The 13,546-nt window shown below is 33.2% G+C and overlaps 1 long non-coding RNA gene across 2 annotated transcripts in view; it reads right to left on the bottom strand.

Moving 5' to 3' along the window:
* Window positions 1-13,546, bottom strand: part of LOC128247356 (uncharacterized) — a 71,711-nt gene that overhangs the window by 597 nt on the left and 57,568 nt on the right. The gene's annotated exons all lie outside the window — the stretch shown is intronic.

The raw sequence follows: 13,546 nt of genomic DNA, 5'->3' as shown, positions 1-13,546 counted from the left end.
TAAATGGAAACGATTTATTACTTGCGGGAAATGGAAACATTCGATTGGATCTGAAAATATGCTCAGCTCCTATGTGAGTCACACGGTATTAATAAGTGTGCAAGCTTGAAACAGAGTAAGGCAAGCTTGAAACAGAATGGAGTTTCATATTCTAAGGGTTCTGTTCATCGCATTTACCAATGCAGCATATTGCTTTGAATTAATACAGAAATATTTTGAGAAAATTGTATTAAGAAAATTCATCGCTTCCAGAATGGTCTCTTCTTGAGATATGCAACGCTATTTTCTTATTAAACACATTTCAAATAGCCATCCATTGAAAGCGTTTTCATAAGCTAATAACCTTTTAATTTTACCACTTCACAAACACGATTCACGGTGTGCCAAAATAAATAAATAGATACCTAAATAAATAACTAATAGAAAATGAAATTAAATCAACGAATTTAAATTTTTAACTAAATTAGTCTACGGATATCTCTAAGGATTCATGCGGTCATCAAAGCAAGTCTTTGTTGAAAAAGAATAGCTTAAGAAAAACAACAAATGAAAAAGACAGCAATAATAATAATAATAATAACAACAATAATAATAATATCAATTAATAATTAATAAATATGGAGGCCAAATGATTGTACTGTCATCTTTACAACCAAACATTAATTCCGAAAATTTTCACAGCAAACTCTTCCACAGCCAACTGTTGTTAGGATATTAAAATTAATTACTCTTCAATTTTTTCGACCTTCAACTTTATCAAGCTTCACCCAGAAACACAAAATAAGGCGAAGAAAATAGATAAATGCAAAGAGACTTTAATGTTCCTTAAGTGATTTTGATTTTGAAAAAAAAAAAAACGTTTTCATTCTAAATTCCCATTTAATTATAATTTATTTCAATTTTAGTTATCTTTTTTAAGCATTCGTTTTTTAGTTTTCTTACGCCCATGTTTGTTTTCTGTCATCTTCTTTGATATTTCATATACTACTAATCAATCTTTTTGCTAATGCAACCTTTTCTTTCATCGTATAAACCGAATAGAATAACAAAAACAGATTACATTAAAAGTAAGTGAATAAAAATATTAAAATGTGTGCATGAACTTTCTCAATGGTAAAATGGGGAGAAGTAAGAAAATATTTTTAGAAAGTCAGTTTGCGTGTGTATTTCTAAGCTTGTTTTATTTTTCTTTCTGCAAAAAGAGCGAATGATCCACAAGATGATTTTTTAAATTATTAATTCTTGAAATTTCATACATGATAGTGTGCTGTTTAAGTGTCTGTTTATTATTTATAACTTGATTTTAAATCTCATACTGAAAAACGTACTTCATTTCCCGTTTTATCAGCAAAATTCTTTTCACGTTTGTGATATAGTGATTTTAAAAGCGAGCTTTCACTTTTTTTTATTCTCCCTTTTTTGAATTCCATGGCAATATTTCAAATAAACATGTTACAATTTTAGTCAATTTTGATCTCTGTTTTATGGATTTTACAATTATTTCCAAACAAATCAATTCAGTCAAAAGTTGCTATTTATTTCATGATAAATTTTATAAAATGTTAAAGTATATTTTTAACGCTATACTTGACAGAACATTTTGATATTTTAATAGTATACAGGGAAACTATAAATTAGAGTAGAACTTTATTGACATATTACATGACTGAGATGCATACAGATGGAATTTTTTCGATTTGAAACACGTATGGTTAACATTCTGTTTGTCACTCATTATCCAATTGTGTTTGCATCGTAACAAGAACAAAAGATATCTTCAAATTATGTTTCATGAAGTATCTTAGTGTCCGTTTTAGCATGAGTCAGCACATTTAAATATACATTACTTTCACACGAAATCACACATTTTGTGATATTCATATGTAGATATATTTTACTGAGCGATTTACTTCTTACAATTTTCGGTTAGGGATAGGTACTTTCTTGTTTATATGCTGAAATTTAAGGCCGGACTAGGAATTAAAAATATCATCCGTTATTGTCACTTCATACCATCCATATATTTTAGTATTATACTTAGAGTATGCATTAATATACCTGTCTAGTTGTAAAGTGAGTTACCTAGTGGCTACAGTGTTGCACTCATTGTCGTATGGTCGTGGCTTCCAGACCTAGACTGACGGCTGTGGTGTACCCTTGAGCAAGGCACTTCATCTGATACTATAACTATGGCTGAACACTAAAGAGCAGATGTGCAGCCTCTCTCGCTTCAGCTGTCACATCCCTGATGTTCATCTCAGTCATGATTGCGAGGATCGAGACTGTATCTATATGTGTACGCAACTACATATGTACGTAAGTCAGTAAGAGAATGAGTGGCGCAAGTTAAAAATTCGCATTCGCTTGTGCGTGATGTTCACGTTTATGTGCATGGTATTTTTCGATTGACCCTAACCCTAACTTTTATTCTCAGGTGCTTTGCCCAGTTTTTTTTTAATTACTGTAATTTCTGGACTATAATTTTGCATGGCATTTAGATGTTGAAATTTTATTCAGATTTTATTTAATAAGTTTCCGTTCTTATCTCCAAATGCTCCACACAAATACCTGCTTCTGCAATTTCTAGGCCTTCCAGAAAGAAGAAGGCAGTACTCTGCTTTGCGCATATTTTCTAGAAAATATTGTTTTAGTTGTACAATATATATCCTCTGATAATATTCTAATTTCAGGAGGGATCTTCATTTGATATAACTGACATTTATTTTTCTCATGTTTTACTCTAAACAAGAAACCATTAATGTTCTCGTTGTCCTTCATAGACTGGATAATACATTTAACTTCAAAGGCACAGTATTATATCTTTACATTAATATTCATTTCTTTATTCGTAAACTTTAGTTTAGTTATAAATATTAATCTAAAACTTCCTTAATAATATTTTCCTCACCAGTTTCTTTACACATAATTTACTTTCTCTACTTTATCGACCACATTTATGTATGCCCATGCTTGGTATAATTTTCGCATTTTCTCCTGATATTACTTACGTTTTATCTTACAATCATTCAAGCCACAATATGTATGCAACATACTATCAAGCAATTTGCCATCTGCAGAATAATTTTAATATGTTTATATATACAGGATATATTGCATAATAAGACCCATAAATTTCTGACCGCATCCGCACCCCACCTTATATAGATGTAGAGTTTCATTCGCAACTTCATAAGGAATATTATTTTCATTATTTAGGATTACTATTTCTTGTGTTGTACAACTCGCATCGTGCAGCAATTAGTTTCCATATTATATATATTTTTTCCAATTTGGAACCATACACGACATATATCACAAAATCTGTCCATATCACTTAATATTGATTCTCACTTATCTCTAAAATTGTAATCAAGGTATTTGTGATATATAAGTGAGCCAGTCATTTCTCCGAGGCATTTAGGACTCGTTATCTATATCTGAAAACACGTTAAATATTTTTTTCCGCGGAAATATTTTTTCGTACTCCTAATGTTCGTGTAAACACTCTAGGAACAAGAGGATGACATTGTATTTTGTGTTTCATATAAGAACAACCATACGAATGAAGATCTTTTCCTTTCCTAAAGCATTCAGTATTCATTACTTATGTTTCGTTTAGTGTATTTTTGCGTAGATGTTAGATATTTTATCCCCGGATTTAGCAGATATTTCCAGAAGCTTTCGAAGTATAACAGCAAATGTAATTTTACTATGTACAGAGATCATAGAGCTAAATGTTAACAATCCGATTCGGTGGAATTGCGAATATGCACTCTTCAAAATACTGCAGTCATGAGCATGCATTTATAAATTACTTTTTACCAACAGCCATTTTACTGTATTCTGAACGGCTTATACATATCTAAGTTAGGTCGTCGCACAACCAAATTTCAAATGATAAATTACCGAGACAAATTACCCAGTGACGTCTTCCACCTCCACTAAGGGGCAATTTTATGCTCCGAAACATGCTTGAAAATGCTCCATGTTTTATTAAATGTCATTAAAATAATATATTAGCTATTTGTTATTGTGGCTTTCTCACCTTACAATTATTTCCAGTAAGCTTTAAGTGTTGCGTCTATGAAATAGATTACGGATTAGCCGAATATTAATTATAATGCAGAAAACAATCTGAATAATTTATATTTTCAATCTTCAGATACGGATATATTTATGTATGATTCCATCCGCACTAAATACAAATAGGAAATTATACACATTCTTATAACGGACGTAGTATTTAACAAAGAACTCACTACACAATGTTATACTATTATAGTACTTCTATCTTTAGTAAATGACTATTGAGGGTTTTTTTTTTCTGTAGGAAAAAGGTGTGAAGTTTAATATATAAGCTATCTTTTGGAAAAAAAAGTATGAAGCTTAATATATAAGCTATCTTGTGATCCCTGTGTATGCAAAATTTCCATAGTATTTTCGATGTGTCCTTGTCTGAAACAAGTGGAAAACATCAGAGTATCTGAAATATATTTCTAATGGTTTGGAATTGGTTTGTTGTACGTATGTAAAGTAGATCTGCGATATCATGTCTCATAATGGATTTTATCGGAGCTAGTGTAGGATATTTAATATTTTTAGTGTACAGTTATTCCCATACATTATTCAACACACATGATGTGTATCTAATATGCTTATTGTTCATAAGTTGCAATTATATCAGTAATATTGTTGCTTTGTTATTCCATCCAGATTATGTAAATTCATCCAATCGTCACAAGGAATATGTTCCGGTATGTAGTTTTCGGAAATATTTTTCATGTAAATTTAAACTTGAGTGATTCCTCAGTATGGTCATCGTATGTCATTTCTGTATTTACCGATTTGGCTGTTTCTGCAACATTCCAAACTCTACTCCATTGTTTTGAGAATTATTATCATACCGTATCAATTAATTTTCTACCGTTAGTATAAGAGACAAATAGTGCATATAGTAAGTTTCTTTTAGTGGTTTGTATTTACAGAGTCAAGTTCTTGCAGTTAATTACATAAACAATTCAGGATTTGCTTATGAATGTAAATGCAAAATTTGAATCATCTCCAAACGATCTGTTAATAATAGGCATTCATTCATTTTTTAAAAAATATTTATTTAAATTTCTTGCACAGGTTCACTAAGTGCTCAACTGGGACTTATTTTATTGACCCCGAGAGGCAAAATCGAACTAGGCGGAATTTGAGCACAAGAGATAAAGACTAACGAGATACCGCTAAGCATTGTGTCTGGAGTACTCACGATTCCACCAGCTGGTCGCCTCTGTTTTTTTCTAAATGTTAAGATATAATGAAATTTCACAATGAGGTACATTGTCAAAATGGGACTCACATTTTAATTAGGAAGTTTATGCTTTCCTGATGGTCCTTTAGAAATAAAGATATTCAGTTGATTACGATATGACTCTCTGTCATGTCAGAGTAGATTAACCGAACGTAAGGTTGTTTTTTCATACTTTGTGACTCATTTACTGAATATGTATAACTATTTCTGATATAATTCCATCTTCCTCGGATAAGTTCCTTTGAATGATAGCCTGAAATCTATAATGTTTGAAAATGTATATTCTTTGTTGCATAAGATTGGTAGCCTTACAAAGTATGGTTAACTCTTTCTTCCTAGTTTCTAGATATAAACTTTAAAAATTAAGTCAGTTTATTGTGTTGCACCCAGAGTTCGATAATTGTTTCTCCTTCCTCGCCTTCTTTCTTCTTTCCTCTTGCTGTTGTTGTTGTTGTTGGTGGTGGTGGTTTTGATCTTCTTTTTCTTCTTCTTCCTCTTCTTCCTCACCAGTAGTAGAAGTAGTAGCAGCAGCAGCAGTATTACTAGTATCAATATCATCACGGTACATATAACCAGACAGTGTGCGTCGTATTTCGCGCTTTATCTTATCTTCAATGTCTCCGTCTCTTATTGGCAACATGACAAATCATTATCATCATTTCTAGCACCAATGTGATCCACACCAACACCACCCAGTCATCATCATTATCATCATTGTCCTCAGCATCAGTAGCAAATGTAGCTCCAGCCGTGTTAGTTGTAGTAGCAGCAGTGTAATAGTAACGATTTGCACAGGAATTGACGAGCATAGTGAAAAAATAGTAACATGAAAGCATATTCCCATTCGTACGTTATCCTTTTAATTTAAAATATATTTAATACGACACCGGTAAGCTGCCATTAGATATATTGTAGGTAAATGAGATCATTGATAAGTTAGTCTCTCTATACAAAACCATTCAAGCAAATTGTAATTTATGATTTACTAATATATATTTTACATTATGAAATGAAGGATATACTGGTACAGTTTAACCTTTTTTCATGCTGTCACTAGCACTTACGTTATGAATATAATTAAGACTTCCCTTGTAGAAATATTTGTTGAAGTATTATATAAAAACTTAAAGGAGATACGTGAAGCGTAGAGTGAAAGAATTAGTACAGAAAAAAGATATTTTGTATACTAGTGGCACAGTAATAGCATAGACTTGCATGGACACGTCACACATAAATACATACCTATATGCACGAACACACAATGATACAGAAAACCACATATGTTACATAAACATAGTCAACGTACACATACAAATATCCATGCAGATTCAGTAAAAATGAGAGTGGCACCGAGAGGCAAGGTGCATGTGAGATAGTGACCGAAAATTGTAAAATAATTATTTCCTCCTCTAGGCACAAGGCCCGTAATTTTGGGTGAGTGTCCAGTAGATTAGATCGACCCAGTGCGCAACTGGTACTTAATTTAACGACCCCGAAAGGATGAAAGGCAATGTTAATCTCGGAGGAATAGGAACTCAGAACGCAAAACAGACGAAATACCGCGAAGCATTGCTCACCGCCTAAAGTGTACAATATTTTTTTTTTCTATTCTAGGTAGAAGGCCCGAAATGTTGGGGGAAGGGACTAGTCGATTAGATCAACTCCAGACCGCAACTGTTACTTAATTTATCAACCCCGAAAGGATGAATGACAAAGTCGACCTCGGCGGAATTTCAATTCAGAACGTAAAGACAAACGTAATAACGCTAAGTATGTCGCTCGCCGTGCTAACGTTTCTTATTTCTTTATTGACTACAAGGGGCTAAACATAGAGGGGACAAACAAGGACAGATAAAGGGATTAAGCCGATTATACCGACCCCAGTGCGTAACTCGTAGTTAATTTATCGACCCTGAAAGGATGAAAGGCAAAGTCCACCTCAGTGGAATATAAACCCAGAACGTAACGGCTAACGAAATACCGCTAAATATTTCGCCCGGCGTGCTAATGTTTCTGCCAGCTCGCCGCCTTAAAGTGTACAAAAAATATTTTCTACTCTAGGCACAGGGGCCGAAACATTTGGGGAGGGGACCAATCGATTAGATCAACCCCAGTACGCAACTGTTACTTAATTTATCTACCCCGAAAGGATGAATGGCAAAGTCGACCTCGGTAGAATTTGAACAGAGAACGTAAAGACAAACGAAATAATGCCAAGTATTTCGCCCGGTGTGCTAACGTTTCTGACAGCTGGCCGTCTTAAAGTATACAATCATTGAAACAGAAATATAGTCAGATGAACTAAGAGAACGATAAATACGAAAGTATGTAGGAGGAGGGTACATTAAATACGGATAAAACACACACACATACTATCAAAAATGTGTCTCATTGTGTATTTGCATTTATGTGTAGATTATAGTGAATATAAAACCTGCAGCTTCACTAACTAATCTACTTGTAATTTTACACACAAGTATTGAACATTCCTCACTCGATCATTTGACGCAGTTCAATGAGCTGACAGCATAGGCAGAAACACAAACGCATTTGCATATACAAAGGTAGCATTCTATAAGTTCTCCTTAACGTACATGTACTCCATGAAGCTTCAAAAGTGCAGTATTCGGCTGGAAAATGCATCTCGTATAGAAGTATAATAGTACTTAATACCCAAGAAAATCAGTAATAAACACCAAGCGTTCATGAGCGACGGCGGAATTGCTAAATCCTGATTCTTGTCTCCTTAAGCTAATAACACACATACACACGCACACACACATTTACACACACTCGCACACACACCACTTATGCCTGTATGCTTATGTATGTATGTATGTATGTATATGTATATGTGTGCGTGTGCGTGTGCGTATGTGCGTGCGTGTGTGTGCTTGTGCGTGTATGACTGTGCATATAAACATTTCACATATTTCCTAAGCTGTCGATTATAGATCACTGGAATATATCACCCTTGCCAACGGGAACGAGAAACACAGATTTTACTTGAAAATATAACCGCATTGTTTCAGTTACACAATTCGTTCTCGTGCAAAGAGTTTTCCATCTGTTAAAGGTGATATCAGTTAGCTATCGGCTTACTCTAGGTCTCTTTTCCATTGTGTATTATGACGTATTGGAACAACATAGAAGCTTTTGAAATGTTATAAATGTACAATATAGAGTTATAATATTGGTTACGAATTTTGGAATAAGGCCAGCAATATCGCTAGAGGGAGAAGTCTATTAAATGTGCCGTGTGACTCAGCTGGTACATAATTTATCGACTTGGAAGGCTGAAAGGCAAAGTCTACTTCGGTGGTATTTGAACTCGGAAACTAAAGACAGTCGAAATTCACCTAAGCGTATGCCAGGCATGCTAACGGTTCTGCCAGCTCGCCTACAAAGTCATATTCTTTTCTACTCTAGGTACAAGGCCCGAAATTTGGGAGGCGGGGCAGTAAATTAGATTGTTCCATGTACGCATCAATGGATGAAAGATAAAGCGGAATTTGAACTCAGAACGTTAAGACAGACGAAATACTATCACACAAAAACTTATAGCAGGAAATAAAATAAAAACAGTCAATAGAGACATGCACTTACTACACAGACGCACTCCAATAATAATTACCAATATATCCAAACTCACACAGACGAATCACGGATAAGCATTTCGCCCCGTGTGCTAACGTTTCTGCCAGCTCGCCTAAAAAGTCATATTAATCATATATAAGCTTCTACATTTTAGAATCTGAGGTTTAATTTGTTACCTGTTAATTTGTTAAGTTTTGTTGATGTAGAAGTTTTACTTTTCAAATCACGTTACTTTAGATGTATTAGTAATTCCATTATTCAATGGGTGTATTTTATGCTATGATCTACTTTAATGAATTATTCGATAACTTGTTCATATATTTTATAGCGTTAGTTTGATTCGTTCTTCAATAGAATTTACTTGTACTTTATTTCTTAAACTAAAGCGGCGAGCTGGCAGAAGCGTTAGCACACCGGGCGGTATTTCGTTTGTTCTTATGCTCTGAGTTCAAATTACGCGGAAGGCAATTTTGCCCTTCATCCATTCGGGGTCGATAATTTGAGTACTGCTGTTGATTTTATTGACTGGTCCCCTCCCCCAAAATTTTGGGCCTCGTGCCTAGTGTAGAAAAGAACGAAATTTGTTTGTTCATTATTTCTTAACCTAAGGCGACGAACCAGCAGAAACGTTAGCAAAGCCGGGCGAAGTGCTTAGCGGTATTTCGTCTGCCGATACGTTCTGGGTTCAAATTCCGCCGAGGTCGACTTTGCATTTTATTCTTTCGGGGTCGATAAATTAACAACTACTTATGCACTGGGGTCGATGTAACCGACTTAATCCCTTTGTCTGTCCTTGTTTGTCTCCTCTATGTTTAGCCCCTTGTGGGCAATAAAGAATTAAGAAACGATAGCAACTCTGGGCGAAATACTTAGCGGTATTTCTTCTGTCTTTACGTTCTGATTTCAAATTCCGCCGAGGTTGACTTTGCGTTTCATCCTTCCGGGGTCGATAAATTAAGTAACAGTTGCGTACTGGGGTTGATCTAATCGACTGGCCCCCTCCTCCAAAATTTGGGTTCTCCTGCCTAGAATAGAAAAGATTATTTCTTAACTTAGTGTTGACTTTAGTACTCAGTGCCTCCGTTTCTTGTTCTAATTAATCAGCTGCGTATAAATCACAAAAATGAAATTTCTTCTGTATGTTCTATTTTCGAGTTAAGTTGTTTTTCAGTAGTGAAATGTAAAGTTTACTCGCATTAGGTTTTGAAATAGTGACATTTTACTTATAAAAAGTATTTCAATTTTATTGTAGGCTTATAGGACCATTGGTTAGCGTTGTAATATACATGTTCATTGTTTTCACTTTGATTATGGAAAAAATAAGGGTTTCAAATTTTGGCGCAAATCCAAGAATTTTGTGAGAAGGCGCATATTATTTATGTGTATATTTGAATTTTTCATGCGATTATAGACCCATTGGTTAACGTGGTATATGTGTACTTTCTTTTCACATTATGAAAACATGGCTTCAAATTTTGGCGCAACGCCAACAATTTAGGTGCAGGGATGGTACTTATGAGAGGCAAAGTCGACTTGGGAAGATGTCAAACTCAGAAATTGAATATGAACGAAATGAGCGCAGAATTATGTCCGGCATGCGAAGAATTATGTCAGTTCACTGCCTTATAAAACTCAATAGAAATAATACTTAAAACGTAACGTGAAGAAACAAAATCATGAATAGGAGTAGGTAAAAAAATTTCTGAAGTCTCTAAATAAATCTACAGTTAAATCGAATAAACATCTTAAACTGGTGAAATAAAAATTTCAGACTGATGAAATAAACATGTAAAACTAGTTGGCCAGAACGTTACTACTTTTCATAATAACATGAATCTATTGGATGAAATCGATTGACCTTTGACGGTAAAACATAAGTACTGAAAATTGAGTCGAAATTTAATTAAAGAGTAAATGTCATAAATTGCGTATAATCATGGAACTAGGTATAATAACGATAGCGAACAAAAACTATGACATTTTGGAAAGTAATAGTTTAAGAATAATTTGACTTAAAAGAGTTAAAAATTAACATTCAATTTAAGACCAGGTTGAATGAATAATTACATATGCATATATATGTAATATATATTTATATATGAATATATACGTAATATATATATATAAATATATATGTCTCTATGCGTGTATGTATGAATGTATGCTTGAGAGTGTGTGTATATGCGCGCGTATACATTCACAAACATATACACACACTTTATTTGTACACATATATGCATGTGTAAATGCATACATATATGCATATACATGGCACTTCAATCTCTACCATGAATATTGTACAGTTACTTAACACTCTCCTTTCACCGTAAAAATATTTATATATACATGATGGCACTGCAAGGTTAAATATAATGGTATCATCAAAATCACAGGTTTATTCAAATTAAGCATTCAAATTAAATTTTTTTCATAAACGGTCACAAGTTCACACATAAAAAATATTTAGAGGAAATGCATACAAAAAGTATTCTTCATATGCAAGCATACGCCAGAGCACAAACACTTCTATACATCTGTACTCACCTATAACACTTGTAAATAAGCTCCCTTCCTTGAATGTGTGTGTGAGAACGTGTAAGTATGCCCGTGTGTGCTTGTCCGTGCAAGAGTGTGTTTGTGTAAGATGTGTCGAAATGGGTTATATGACAACTGATTTTACAGATGTAAACACCAATTTGATATATATAAACTCTAGAAACACTTCCATTTCTGTCCGACTTCAAAGATTTCGGCAAACATAACATTCCTTTCATCTGTAGGAGTGATTGGTGAAATGGAAATTATATATGCCAAATCAAATGATTTTATGTATTATGTTATGTTTATTATAATTCTTAGTAATAGGCGTAGTAACAGAATTTTGATGCTGATTTGTTACTATTAATACGTAACTATATATGCATGTGTGTGTGTGTCTAGCTATCTATATATACATTTCTCTCTCTCTATTTTTCTTCACAGCCCCCCTCTCTCTCTCTGTATATATATATATATATATGTGTGTGTGTGTGAATTATCTATCTATCTATCTATCTATCTATCTATCTATATATATATATATATATATATATATATATATATATATATATATATATATATATATATATGTATGTATATATACTAACATACATCACTTATAAATGTATTTCGCATTATTTTCATACGTATATCATTATGCACTTACTGTTCAACTATGCATATGCGTTTAATATTTTACTTTTTTTTTTTTGCAGTTTTCCGAAACTAGAAATTATATGTGTGTGGAAAATAATACAGCCGCAAAATTCACAGAAACCACATACAATATACGTAAATACATACATAGATACACACATATGCATATTTCTACGTGCATATATAAGTATATATATATATATATATATATATATATATATATATATATATATATATATATATATATAAACACACATAACTGCATTAGTATTGTGTACACATACATACATACACGCATAAGTGTACAGAAAATGTGCATATATATATATATATATATATATATATATGCACACGTATACATACACCAAAAGAAATGTAATTGCGCATTTCTTTTTTAACTCTTATCCTTTATGATTTTGTATATTTGTTTACGACATCGAAATATATGTCTTCAAGTAGTACGCTTAGATATTTCTCAAAACAATCCTCTGCATTTTGATTTCGAAATTCTGATTCCTTCAGTATGTTGGATTTTTTCGTCATGACACTGCGAATGATATGTATATATATATATATATATATATATATATATATATATATATATATATATATATATATATATATATATATATGCATGTATATATATATATATATATGTGTGTGTGTGTGTGTGTTTGTATGAGTGTGTGTGTGTGCGTGTGTTAGCGTGTATCAAGTTGTAGGAAGTTAGTGAGCTTCAAGCGACCCGTAGAAGATATAAGAAACAACTTTCATGAATAATACTGGTTTATTGGCGCCGGAGGATGAACATTTTCCCCCATATTAAAGTACGATACACTGAAAAAAGTCAATTTCATTGTTCACGGTTAGTAACAGGAATAGTTATATATGCGAATAATCATTCGTTAATTAGGGAATGGAGTGGATAAAGTCCAGCCTACATATGTTTCATTTCTAGCGGAACCTCGGAAGTAGTAGTCTATATTTCGGCTGAATCTTATCTGCTCCATTCTCTCTCTCTCTCTCTCTATCTCTCTCTCTCTCTCTCTCTCTCTCTTTATCGTTGACTGAACACTATTCAATTTTCTTTCTCCGTGTTTTTCTCCTTGTCTCCGTATTCTTTCTGTTGAAGAGCGTAGCTCGAAACGTCAAAGACTTTCCGTATTCCCGAGCGTCATACTAATATATCCTTTTGTTATTTACACCACCTGTCCTCGTCTGTTGTTATTATTTGTATATTCTCCCATATATATATATATATATATATATATATATATATATATATATATATATATATATATATATATACACAGGCACACCAAATCCACTGGTTTGCCTTTTCCACTGTAGTTTGGATATCGGTCATGGTGGTATTTACTTTACGATGAGTTAGGCCTAACGATAACAACAGTTGTCTCACACTGTGTCCAGCAAACCTACTACACTCGACTTAGA

This window comes from Octopus bimaculoides, chromosome 3 (assembly GCF_046866305.1).
Source record: "Octopus bimaculoides isolate indiv1 chromosome 3, ASM4686630v1, whole genome shotgun sequence".
Lineage (NCBI taxonomy): Eukaryota > Metazoa > Mollusca > Cephalopoda > Octopoda > Octopodidae > Octopus > Octopus bimaculoides.
The sequence above is the reverse complement of the archived record's forward strand: the minus strand, read 5'-3'. Positions and strand labels throughout refer to the sequence as shown.